Genomic DNA, 12,977 nt, shown 5'->3' with positions numbered 1-12,977 from the left:
TGGCCTGAATACCTCTGACCTCAGCCGGAAATGTGTCGCTCCTTACCATGTTTGAAAGATTAGCTCACAATGCAATGCTAACAGGAGTTAACTTACAGGCTGTGAGTCCAAGCGGGAGGAATTATGATAATGTTGTCTTGTCTACATCACCAATCCCAGGAAGTAAACTGTTGCCTACAATCCGTGTGTTTGTTGTTGTCCAAATTGGAGATGATAACATCATCGTTGATTTTAGGGCTTGTACCTTTTGCATATCATTAACATGTACTAATACACACTTACACACCAAAGGAAATTTAAAAACGTGAATAGGTGCAATAGGTGCTCTTTAAAAGGAGATCACCAGAAAGGTGGCAATTGTGTCAACACCCCCCCCCCCATGTTGTTCCAAACCCATTTGAAATTATGCAATGACAGTAAATGGTAACCTTTGCTGATTTGTACATTTCTGAGTGTTTCCGAAAGCGGGTTTGGACAGCAATGTCAAATATCCTCTTACCGTACCGTTTGTTTGGCTGTGCAGTTTCATCAAGTGTTCATTGATGTTCCTCCAAGGGCTCTTATTCAATCCTTGGTATATACAAAGTCCAACAAAAAATTGCTTCTTATTTCTGCTCGTTGAAAAATCAAAAAGGTTTAGCAAATTATACAGACGGTGGGCTTTTGAAGTTCGTGTGCCGCCAGCCTGTGTAAAGTGAGCGTAAGTAATCGTTACTCTTAATTTAGAGGCCGTTTAAGATACATTAGGTCTTCTATAATTACTTAAAAACTCAATTATAACAATCCACTCAAGTGCAGGCCTGGGCTGCAGGGCTTAAGTTATAGACAGAAGAAATGGATGGAGTCAGAGCCAAAGTATAGAGAGAATAAAGCATTAGTGCTTAGTGAAGAGGGAGGGCCAGAGGTCAAATGCTCATGCTGCATACATGGTCCTGATGGAAACGTTTGTGAAATAAATGTATGTAAATTTGACATTTATATTTGCTATATCTAGCTCTTTAAATGTGTTGGATGAAGAGAGAGATGGATCTTTGGAGATTTGCTGCATGGACGGGAAAGCAGATGGTCCGGCACTGCTCCTACCTGCTGGTGGGTGTGGGTGAATCGATGTATACACTTGTGTACATGTTGATGTGTGTTCCCGTGTGTGTGTGTGTGTGTGTGTGTGTGTGTGTGTGTTTCACTTGGATTGACGAGGTTAAACTGACTATCTCTGCTATAGGCCAGATGGTACCAAAGGGGATGGTGGACCCCTGGCATCATTTAAATAGGTTTACCAAGCCAACAGGAAACAGATATCTAAAAAATGAAAACGTCAAAATAAAAAATCCTAGATCTTAGTATGTGTGTATGCTTGATTTGTTAAAATTTTTCAGGATTCCTCCACAATGTAAATCTGGATTATGATCATCTAGGCCTATTCTTTGTTTTTTAATTTCCTAATTTTTATGTAGAAGAAAAAGTGTCTGTTTGTTCATCCATCTACATGCCTGTCTGTCTGTCTGTCTACCCGTCATTTTTTGGTCAATCTGCCTGTCTGTCTATCTATCTGCCTGTCTGTCTGTGTCTATCTATTCTATCGATCTCTGTCTGTCTGTCCATCTGTCTGCCTGCCTGCCTGTCTGTCTGTGGCTATCTATCTGTCTGTCAATCTGTCGGTCTCTGTCTGTCTGTCTATTTATCTGCCTGCCTGCCTGCCTGTCTGTTTCTATGAATTTGTCCATCTGTCTGCCCATATCTGTTTTCTGTCCATACGTCAATCTGTCTGTCTGTGTTTATTTATTTTATATATTTATCTATCTGTTAATCTTTCTGTCCATCTGTCTGCCTGCCTGTCTGTCTGTGTCTATTTATTTATATGTCTGTCAATCTGTTTGTCTGTCAGTCTCTGTCTGTCTGTCCATCTATCTGCCTGCCTGTTTGTCTGTGTCTATGAATTTGTCCGTCTGTCTGCCCATATCTGTTTTCTGTCGGGCTCTGTTGGTCCGCCTATCTGACTGTCTGTCCATCTATCTGCCTATCTGTTGGTTTGTCTGTCCATTTATCTGTCTGTCTGTCTCTGTTTGTCAATCTGTCTACCTATCTGTCCATCCACCTATCTGTCGTTCTCTGTCTGTCTGTCCATCTATCTGCCTGCCTGTCTGTCTGTCTGTCTGTGTCTATCTATTTATCTGTCTGTCAGTGTGTCTGACTGTCGGTCTTTGTCTGTCTGTCTGTCCATCTATCTTCCTGTCTGTGTGTCTGTGTCTATCTATTTATCTGTCAATCTGTCTGTCTGTCAGTCTCTGTCTGTCTGTCTATCTATCTGCCTGCCTGTCTATGTCTATCTTTTTGTCTGTCCATCCGTCTATCTGTCTGTCTGTCAATCTATCCGTCTGTCCGTCCATCTATATGCCAGTCTGTTGATCGGTCTGTCTGTCTGTCAGTCTCGGTCTGTCTGTCTGTCTGTATTTATTTATCTGTATGTCGGTTTCTGTCTGTCTGTCCATCGATCTGCCTGCCTGTCTGTCTGTGTCTATGAATTTGTCCGTCCGTCTGCCCATATCTGTTTTATGTCGGGCTCTGTTGGTCCACCTATACCGTCTGTCAATCTATCTGCCTATTTGTTGGTCGGTCTGTCTGTCTGTCAGTCTATCCGTCTGTCCGTCCATCTATATGCCTGTCTGTTGGTCTGTCTGTCCATTTATCTGTCTGTCCGTCTCTGTTTGTCCATCTGTCTACCTATCTGTCAATCCGCTTATCTGTCGGGTTCTGTCTGTCTGTCCATCTATCTGCCTGCCTGTCTATGTCTATCTTTTTGTCTATCCGTCCATCTAATTGCCTTTCTGTTGATCGGTCTGTCTGTCTGTCAGTCTCTGTCTGTCTGTCTGTATTTATTTATCTGTATGTCGGTTTCTGTCTGTCTGTCCATCTATCTGCCTGTCTGTTGGTCGGTCTGTCTGTCTTTCCATCTATCTGTATGTCCGTCTCTGTCTGTCTGTCTGTATCTATTTATCTGTCTGTCTGTCACTGTCTATCTATTTGTCTGTCCGTCCGTCCGCCTATCTGCCTGTCTGTTGGTCGGTCAGTCTGTCTGTCCATCTGCCTGTCTGCCTGTTTCTATTTGTCTGTCTGTCCTACCTGTTTGTTGGTCTGTCTGTTTGTCGGTCTCTGTCTTTGTTTATTTATCTGCCTGTCTGTTGGTCTATCTATCTGTCTGTATATTTGCCTGTGGGTCTGTCTGTCCATTCATCTATCTGCCTGTCTGTCTGTCTGGGTCTATCTTTCAGTTTTTCTGTCTGCCCATCCATCCACCCATCTTTGTCTGTCTGTCTCTGTTCGTTCGTCTGCCTGCCTGTCTGTCTGTGTCTATTAACTGTCTGTCCATCTATCTGCCTGTCCGTCTCTGTTTGTCCATCCGTCTATCTGCTTGTCTGTCTGCCTTTTTGCCGGTGTCTATCTGTCTGCCCGTCCATCCATATGTCTGTCTGTCTGTCTGTCTGTCTGTCATTCTGTCCATCTATCTGCCTGCCTGCCTGCATCTATCTGTATGTCTTCCTGTCAGTGAAGTCTTACCTTAAACTAGTAAAATGCCACTTTGTAACGTTTTTCACTCATATAGCCTGTATTTTAGTAGTGTGTGTAAAAAGCAAAGGACACACACACACATCCATGCAGCTCATTGGTTCACCCACACTTTTAATAATGAAGTAAATATGCACACAAATGCAGAGAGATTTTACCACACTTTCTTTCGATGACTAATCAGCAGCAAACAGAAAGAGAAGAATTAGCATTTCTCTGCTGAAAGGACTGCTCACTTCACTCTGCCACTTTACTGCAAACCTCCTTCTAAATATATGCTCTCTCTCTCTCTCTCTCTCTCTCTCTCTCTCTCTCTCTCTCTCTCTCTCTCTCTCTCTCTCTCTCTCTCTTTCTCTCTCTCTCTCTCTCAATCAGGATTCTATTGTGTGTTCAGAGTATTTGGTACTCTGAAGCAGCCACAGACTTGTCAGTCTAGATTTGCTTTCATCATCAGCCTCTGCTGTGTTTAAGTGGCTCACAATTACTCCCTGCCTCCCTCTCTCTCTCTTCATTCGTTCTCTGTTCTGCACACCTGTAAGCCATTTATAGGATCTCGCTTCTGTAAATGCGAGACATACATTACAAAACGCTCCCTTCACTTGTTTCCTCAAAAACAGAGAAAGCCAGACAGAGAAAAAGCCAATCAGCTGCAGACTGCATTACAACCGGCTGAATTCAGTCCTAACGTGCTTGATCACTTCATAAAACTTAAATGCAAAGGTCAGTTGGCTACACTTACAGTACCCGCCCAAGACTCGACACACACTCCATCTCTCTCCATAGCTCCAGTCATTTTCACACCTGTCGTCAGCCTTTTTCTCAGGTTCAGAGCACCTTGGCCTTTAAATGGAGAGCGAAGTTAATGTGTGCCCGCTTCAGTCTTGGAAAATAACCGCACGAACGCTGTCTGCTGTCTGTACGGTTTGATATTCATGAGATAGCTCAGAATAACCCTCCAGCCAGATAATTGGAATTTTAATTATGCATGATATTAACCTTGAAACAAAAACAATGCTATTCTATTACCCCTGCGATGTTGTCGATCTTACAGTGATTCCATAAGCCATTTAATTCGAAATATACTCAATCTATTAAACATTTCGCTGATCAATTCTCAAGCCCAGTGCACACCAAGTAGATAGTCGGCGGTCAGGCAGGTTTTAAAAGTCATAACAGACAGCAGACGAATCCAGGCCAGATCTGCACCGGATCTGCACCGGAGCTGCTGACATTGGCACAGATCCAGTGCAGATCCGGCCCAGAGTCGTCTGCTGTTTGACTTAATTTTTTTTTTCTGCTAAAGTCACTCACTGCTTTTTTTGGCCGATTCATCATGTCGAATAGAGTGCCGCAGGATGACGTATTTTTGTAGGCCAACCCGAAAGTTAGCAGGACACTTATCCCCTTACAAAAAACCCCTTCAAGTCCTTTAATTCCCGTTCATTCTAGATTATTGCAAAAAATAAGCTCTGTGTTTCACAAAAGGTAAAGATACTTACACGTTTTGTCCAACATGTTAAACTTCACAGATGAATACCAATATTATGAATTTTGAAGTGTAAATGCATTTACTAGAAATATAAAAGACTACATTTTGATATTAAAATACAAAAGTCATAAACTTTTGTTACACACTGAGCTTTGCGACAATCTAAAAGTCTATGGGAAAAATGAATGGGCTTGCCTTCTTTGCGAGGGAACCAGTGTCCCGCTAACTTCCGGATTGGCTTACAAAAATACATTATCACTGCGGCACTCTATTGGCGGTGGCACTTGTTTGGAAGTCTGATCATTTCGATTGGCTGTTCGCATAGCCAACCAGGGCGCAAGAAAAAAAATGGATGTGACGAAGCAAGCATACGACAAAGTAAAGACAGAGAATGCGCCGAACGAAAAACTCATTGTTTGGATCTCTTATTTAAATGCATTAATATTTCAAAATGTTATGGCTCATCAGACATTACGAATTAGGGGTGCACCAATAATTGCTGATATACACTAATAATACGTGGACGATAACTATTCTGAATCGCACGGGCGATATTATTCACAGCTAACGTTATTTCGTGTACTACAGCTTTTGATCAGTAAGTCCTTATCAACAGCAATATAAATATATCCTTAAGCCATTTCCTGGAGCTGCGTATGTATGGTTCTACGTCTCATATTGAGTTTCTGCACGAGAGCGCCCTCTGGCTTTTGGATAGCGGCATTTCACCATATTTCATTAAGAAGCATAGCAAGCATCAGCGGCTGAGCGACCCGATATCATGAATCCGTCTGTGGTGAGAAAGATTTGTGTAAAACTGGTAAGCGAGTACTGCTTTGTTTATGTTTGTAACTACTTCCACTTGCTGGCACGTAAACTTATCTCAGGTGCAGAACAGACATGCTTTTTCCTACTGTCTGTTATGTGTTAAGGCAACTTTCCACCCAGACACGCCAGGAAAAAGGCAATGCTAGCCGACCTCACAGTTTGCACTACTTTGTTGGCATCGGTTTGGTGTCTCCCTGTCTTTACACTTTAAAAATGCTAGAACTTTTTTTTAAACTCAGCATTGAGTCAAAAAGAGACAAATGCAGCCGTTAGGTTAAATGAACCTAGAAAATTTTTATATTTGCCCAACAATGGGTTAAAACAACTCATTTTGGGTTCAAACAAACCAGCATATGTTAAATTACAATCCAGTGGTTTGGGTTTGTCCTTTGACCCATCTCTGGATTTTTAAAAATCCAGTATTTTTTATTGTATAGCTTGGGTCTTTACAAAACAAAATTAGAAAGCTGACAGACAGGAAGGTGCCTGCTGCAGAAAACGAACCCATTAGGCCTTCATTAAACTAATGACTAAAATCGCCCCATTATATATTTCACAGAATATCCAACCTTCTATGCAACATTGAAATTTGACTATTTAGCTTCATCTTTGCCGACATTACTATTGTAAGTGATAAAATCGAATGAATAAAAAGCCCGGTGGCATCAGATTAAACGTCATTGTTACCAGCTCTTCTATTCTAGCATACGTTAAAAATTGGTCAAACAAACACAAAACACTGAGGTCATGCTTAAATTTTACTATTAGTATGTGACCATGTCTGTGAAATCCAAGTATCATTATCTAAGGATGAGATTAGTAGCATCATTAGTATCATTTCACTCACTGATTTCAATCTTTGACATGACCTTACTCAATAGATATCAAGATTATATTTTCACAGAAGTAGGTTGGTTTTATGTAAAAAAATGCCAAATCACAGAATTGACTTAAGCTGGGTTTTCACAGACAGGATTACATATTTGTACATATTTCAATTCTGTTGCATCAGTCCATGGTCTTCATTTTTTCCTAAACTTCTTTAAGCATCACTCAAAAGTGACAATTAAGGAAAGTTGTACTGGAGAATTTTCCCAGCATGCACTTCTATCCTGAATCAGAACAGTTCAACCTCGGATCTCTTGACCATCACTCGTACTTGTTTGCTCTCGCTTCATCTCTTCTTCAAAGAGGCCTGAAGTCAAAGGTGCTCGGTCCATTTCTTTGTCAATGACGCCTGTTTGATCAAAAGAGGCCATCCAGAGAGAACAGCGACCAACAACAGACACATTGTATCTATCACACAATGACCTAAATTACACTCGTTAAATCACATCCATATTTCTGTTCAACTTTCATTGTGTCCCTGTCAAAAATGTCTCTTTCTAACAGCAATGGAAGACAACACTGTGTCACAATAGGATGAGCTCAGATGCAAACGCTAAACACCACCTCCATCAAAAATGAAATAAAGATGTTAAAGGTGTCGTAGAATGTAAAACTAGATGAATAATAAGAGTTCTGTTCATGGTAATGACATATTGTTAGCCTTTCCTCCTTTTTATGTAAACCGTGTGCATCCAAGACCGCTGGAAAACAGGCCAATCTCAACACCATAACACCAATTGTAACGTTACAGTCGAGATGTATGTTCCCAACATTAAATTACACATTAAATTAATTGCAATGTTGCAAAAAAGTTGTGATGTAGCGCTATATGCTAATCAATGCTATATGGTAGCGTTTAGGCATTATAGTTACGTTTTGCAGGTCCATATTGAAAGAACACAAACTTACCATTCAGAAACGTCTATTAACCATCTCCAAACAATTGATTATCTCAAACTTTTTATCTTTGTCTGATAGAGACTCAAACAGAAGGTGTTTTCACACACACAGAGGTACTGAACTGCTCTGAGAAACAGCCAATCAGAGCAGAGCTCAACATTATTATTCATGACCATTTCAAATAAGGTAATAATTTCTGGGGGCAGATCCTAGGGTTGTAAATGGACTTTCTATGTAGATATCAGAGAACAATTTAACTATTTAAATATTTTGTGAATGCATTCTTTGGCACCTTTAACTGAATGCTCCCGGCAGGTATTAAACATTCATCAAATACTTTCGCTTCATATTATTCACTTATTCCCATTTGTTGGCAGACTCCATTAAGAGCCTGAGAAAACAAGATTCACTTGGATGGTTTTGCATCTGATCTCTTTTTATCTAACCCAATTCCCATTTGATTAAGTAGTATCTTGTTTTTTAACATGTTGTAGCTCTTGTGTTTGAGTTGGGATAAATCAGATTTCCTGCTTTGGTTTGGGTAGGTACAAAACTGTAAACTTTTATGGCTCATATTTACAACTTGTAATTTTCTCCTATGCAGCATTTATAAGAAAAGATGAAAGAATGATGGGAACAATAAAGCATAAAACACACAAACAGTATTTTAGCAGCCAATGCATGTGTTTGCATTATTTTTGTTAACATTATTTTATATTATCTCATTTGGACGTGTATGAAAGACAGCAGGCTTACATTTATAATAGGTTATCAGAGGGAAATTTACCCATAATCCACTGTTAGTATTCTCAGGGACAGCACTGTTAACAAAGTGAAATTTAGTTTAGCTCTTGGGGATTATAATGATTATATAAAGATCAATGATCATTTGATTATGAAACTTTAGCCACAGACAGGGTCAGATATTTATTTCTTACTAGAACATTTAAAGGGACACACAACTTTTTTTGAAAATATGCTCATTTTACAGCTCCCTTAAAGCTTAAACATTTGATTTTTACCGTTTTGGAATCCATTCAGCGGATCTCCGGGTCTGGTGGCACCACTTTTAGCATAGCTTAGCATAATCCATTGAATCTGATTAGACCATTAGCATCGTGCTAAAAAATAAACAAAGGGTTTCGATATTTTTCCTATTTAAAACTTGACTCTTCTGTAGTTACATCGTGTACTACGACTGAAGGAAAATTAAAAGTTGCGATTTTCTAGGCCGATATGTTTAGGAACTACACTCTCATTCTGGCGTAATAATCGAAGATTTTGCTGCTGTAACATGGCTGCAGCAGGCGCAATGATATTACGCAGCAGCTGAAAATAGTCCCCTTAGTAACTTTCAATGGCAGAGGACTATTCGTGTGCTGTGTAATATCAGTGCGCCTCCTGCAGGCATGTTACAGCAGCAAAGTCCTTGATTATTACGTCAGAATGAGAGTATAGTTCCTAGCCATATCTTCGTAAAAAATTGCAACTTTTAATTTTCCGTCAGTCTTAGTACAAGATGTAACTACAGAAGAGTCAAGGTTTAAATAGGAAAAATATCTGAACTTTTTGGTTATTTTTGAGTGTGATGCTAATGGTCTAATCAGATTCAATGGATTGTGCTAAGCTATGCTAAAAGTGGTACCACCCCAACTTTAGCGCAATGCTAATGGTCTAACCATGTAGGGACCTAGAAAATGAGCATATTTAAAAAAAAAGTGGAGTGTCCCTTTAAGTTTTTATGTAGCTATGACTTTAGTCACAAACTGACTTTCAAAAATCTACCATGTTTACTTCTGAGATATTAGCATGAGTCCTGGTCTCTCCGATCCCATATTTAGCTGAGCGATGAATTGGAAAACTTGACAGCTGAAAGAACAAAGGATCTCCTGTCCTCCTCTTTGCATTGTGGTTCAATCAGACATTTACTGAATACAGTCGCTTCTTTGTCTCAGTGGTGTGTCATGTAATGGGTTTGATGAGTAATTCTCCTTTCAAATGTCTCCAATAAATTAAAAAAAACTAACAACCAAAGTTGGATTTGATCAAGCTGGTACGCTTTTTTGCAGTCCCCACAACCACACCAACATTTATACATTTACACATTCAGCAAATGCTTTCATCCAAAGCAACTTACAGTGCATGACAAGGTATACATTTTTTATTAGTATGTTTATTTTCCTGGATTCAAACCCTTGACCTTTTGTTCTGCTAACGCAATGCTTGACCACTGAGCTATACAGAACCAACAGACTGCCAAAACATCTCCACGAGTACACAGCAAACTCCACAGTCCAGTGAGTAACAACCCAATCCTTTCAGAAAGTATATTTGACTCTTGTTTAGGGCGTCTGTATTGTGGGCCAGAGGGTCACATTTGGCTCAGTTTGTTTCGGTCTGGAGTTCCCAGATGAGAGCACCGGTCACAGAAACACCTGCCATCTCTCCGCACATCAAAATGAAAGCCGTTTTTCTTTTAAAATTCTTGAAGTGAGAGAAAAAACGATCTCTCTTTCTCTATCATTCCCAAACCACCTGATGCTGGAAGGCCAGTTGAGCCGTCTCTCTTCCCATCTGCCCCGGCAGTCCCTCGCTTCCCAGGCAATGACAGGCACTGTTGCTGTGGTGATGGACGACTTTGTGTCGAGTGGCAGAGTTGGGAGGTCTTGGGTGATACCACCTGTCTTACGAGAGAAACTGAGAGAGCGTAAGAGAGAGACAGGGAAAAGACAGCATCTCTCTGTTTAACTTCTTCTTATATATTAAGTTAATCAGTGCAATTTTTGCATCTCTTGCTATACATTAATAATTAAAATTACATTCTTAGGCATGACACAAAAAAGCAACATTAAAGATAAACAAATAGGACATTTGGAGATAATGCAGTCAAAGGGTCCATATTATTCAAAATCCACTTCTATAAGGTTTTTGGACATAAATGTGTGTTGGTAGTGTGTGAACACACAAACCCTAAAATATAAAAAATCCACCCTCTCTTTCTTTTTTAATCACCTTTAAACCAAAGCTCATTAGTCACATTAGACATGCTGTTTTGATTCTCTTGTTTTTGTGATGTCACACTAACATAGTCCCGACCACAGCCACTGACTGACTGGTTAACTTTACCCAAAAGCTTTTCAAAATAATACTATTATCCCAGACTGCATTTACAAATCTAATTTGAACCAAAAGCGCTCACTATCTGGTGTTAAGGGAGTAAGGAGCTGTAGCTCATTTGCATTTAAAGGTACACACTCTTACCCACATGCAGGCACAACGGAGACTTTTATAACATCTTATAAAAACTAATAAAAAGTATAATATGTGTAAAAGTATAATATGTGCCCTTTAATGCATACTGTGGTTTGGTGGTTATATTAACACTGAAAAAAATTATTCATTCAATTTACTCAATTTTTTAAGGTAAGTGGTTGCAATCAATTTATTTAAGCTACATTTAAACAAAAGTTTAATTTATTTTATTTTTACTTAATATTTTTAATTTTTTTGTTTAAATATTGCTTAAATAAATTGATTGCAACCACTTACCCTAAAAAATTGAGTAAATTGAATGAATAATTTTTTTCAGTGAACTTAATTAAATCAAGTTAAATTAAATTACCATTAAGAACATTTAACTAGTGATGGTTCTTTACATTTTCTATACACAGAGCTTAAATTCATTGCATTTACTTTTATTTGACAGTATATGTTGGCCATAACTATTGCCTGTTTTTAAATTATTGGCAGATAGTGTAAAAAATTGCTTTTGTCAACCGATATGAAAGATTATTGGCTGATATATCTAATATTAACCAATTCTCTCAGCACGTATTATACATCTATCAAATACTTTCTAAAATTGTTGAAATTGAAACTCAATTGTGCTGTCAATAATTTTTTCTCTCTCTCTTTCTCTCCGCATTAAATGGCAGTGCCGTGGTTGGATAGTGCAGATTAACGGGCAGTATTATTGTAATTGGCCTTGCTACCTATGTCACAAAACAGGCAAAATCTGAAAAATCTAATTTTTCACATGCTTGCAAAGAATGGCTTACCCAAACTAAGTTAATGGGTTGTTCTTTTTTTACATTTTCTAGGTTGATAGAACCATTGGGGACCCAATTATATCACTTAAACATGAAAAAAGTCTGATTTTAATGCTATGACCCCTTTAAAAGTGTGATAAAAATGCCAATCTACAAAAAAACATCTCAAACGCACATAGAGGGTTGAATCTGAGCTCTTCATATGTTATTTGAACCAGGGAAAACACACACACACACACACACACACATACACACACACACACACACACACACACACACACACACACACACACACACACACACACACACACACACACACACACACACACACACACACACACACACACACACACACACACACACACAAAAACAAAGTTGCCACACACAATGCACCCACACACACGGTGAAAGCAAGCTCCTCATGCTGAAAGTCCCTCGAGTTCCTCTCTTGTCAAAATGCATCATTGTCAAAGAGAAGATCTTTGACACAAGCGCACACTTCCACCAGAAAACCCTTCTTTCAGTAGAACAAAATGAACTTTGACAGTGCGGTACACAATGCATAGAGATCTTAGCTTTCTTTTCACCTCTATGTGTTACAATGCCAATGTTACAGTTTTTCTGAATTGCTAAAACACATTTTTAGAAACCATCACTCATTTTCTCAAAACCTTAAACACAAATCCCAATTTTAAACAAAATTCACAGAACCCCTGACTCTTCTAGCAAAATCAAACAATTGCTTCAAAACCCTTTCACTTGTACTCAAAATCAAACTAAGCTTTCAAATCATACACACATAAGTCTATACTATAAAACACTACAAGCATCCATTAGACACTACCTTAAAAAATGGAAAACACAACATCCAGGAGATCTGCTTACAGAAAAATACATGTTTCTTGTACATAACAACACACTTGACAAATACTGTTAAAAATCTCTATTACTGTAATCACAAGTTTAGTTCAGTGAATATAGTGAATACTTTACTGTAAGTACTGCAAGTAATAGTAAGTTTTCAATATTACTGTAAGCAGCACTTGTATTTTGTAAAAAGTCAGCAATCCAACTGCAAATTTTGCCAATTGCATTGTCTCTGGTGTCCTTTTCTTCCTCATACTCTTCATCTGCCTCTCAGACTTTTTTCCAATTCACACAATTGGTAAAAAATACCATTAGATAAAAGCGTGTAGAATTTTGAGTTGTTGTGTTTACTCGATGATAATGGTGTTTTAGTTGTGTTCAACTTCTGCCTG

This window comes from Paramisgurnus dabryanus, chromosome 17, assembly GCF_030506205.2.
Source record: "Paramisgurnus dabryanus chromosome 17, PD_genome_1.1, whole genome shotgun sequence".
NCBI lineage: Eukaryota > Metazoa > Chordata > Actinopteri > Cypriniformes > Cobitidae > Paramisgurnus > Paramisgurnus dabryanus.
The sequence above is the reverse complement of the archived record's forward strand: the minus strand, read 5'-3'. Positions refer to the sequence as shown.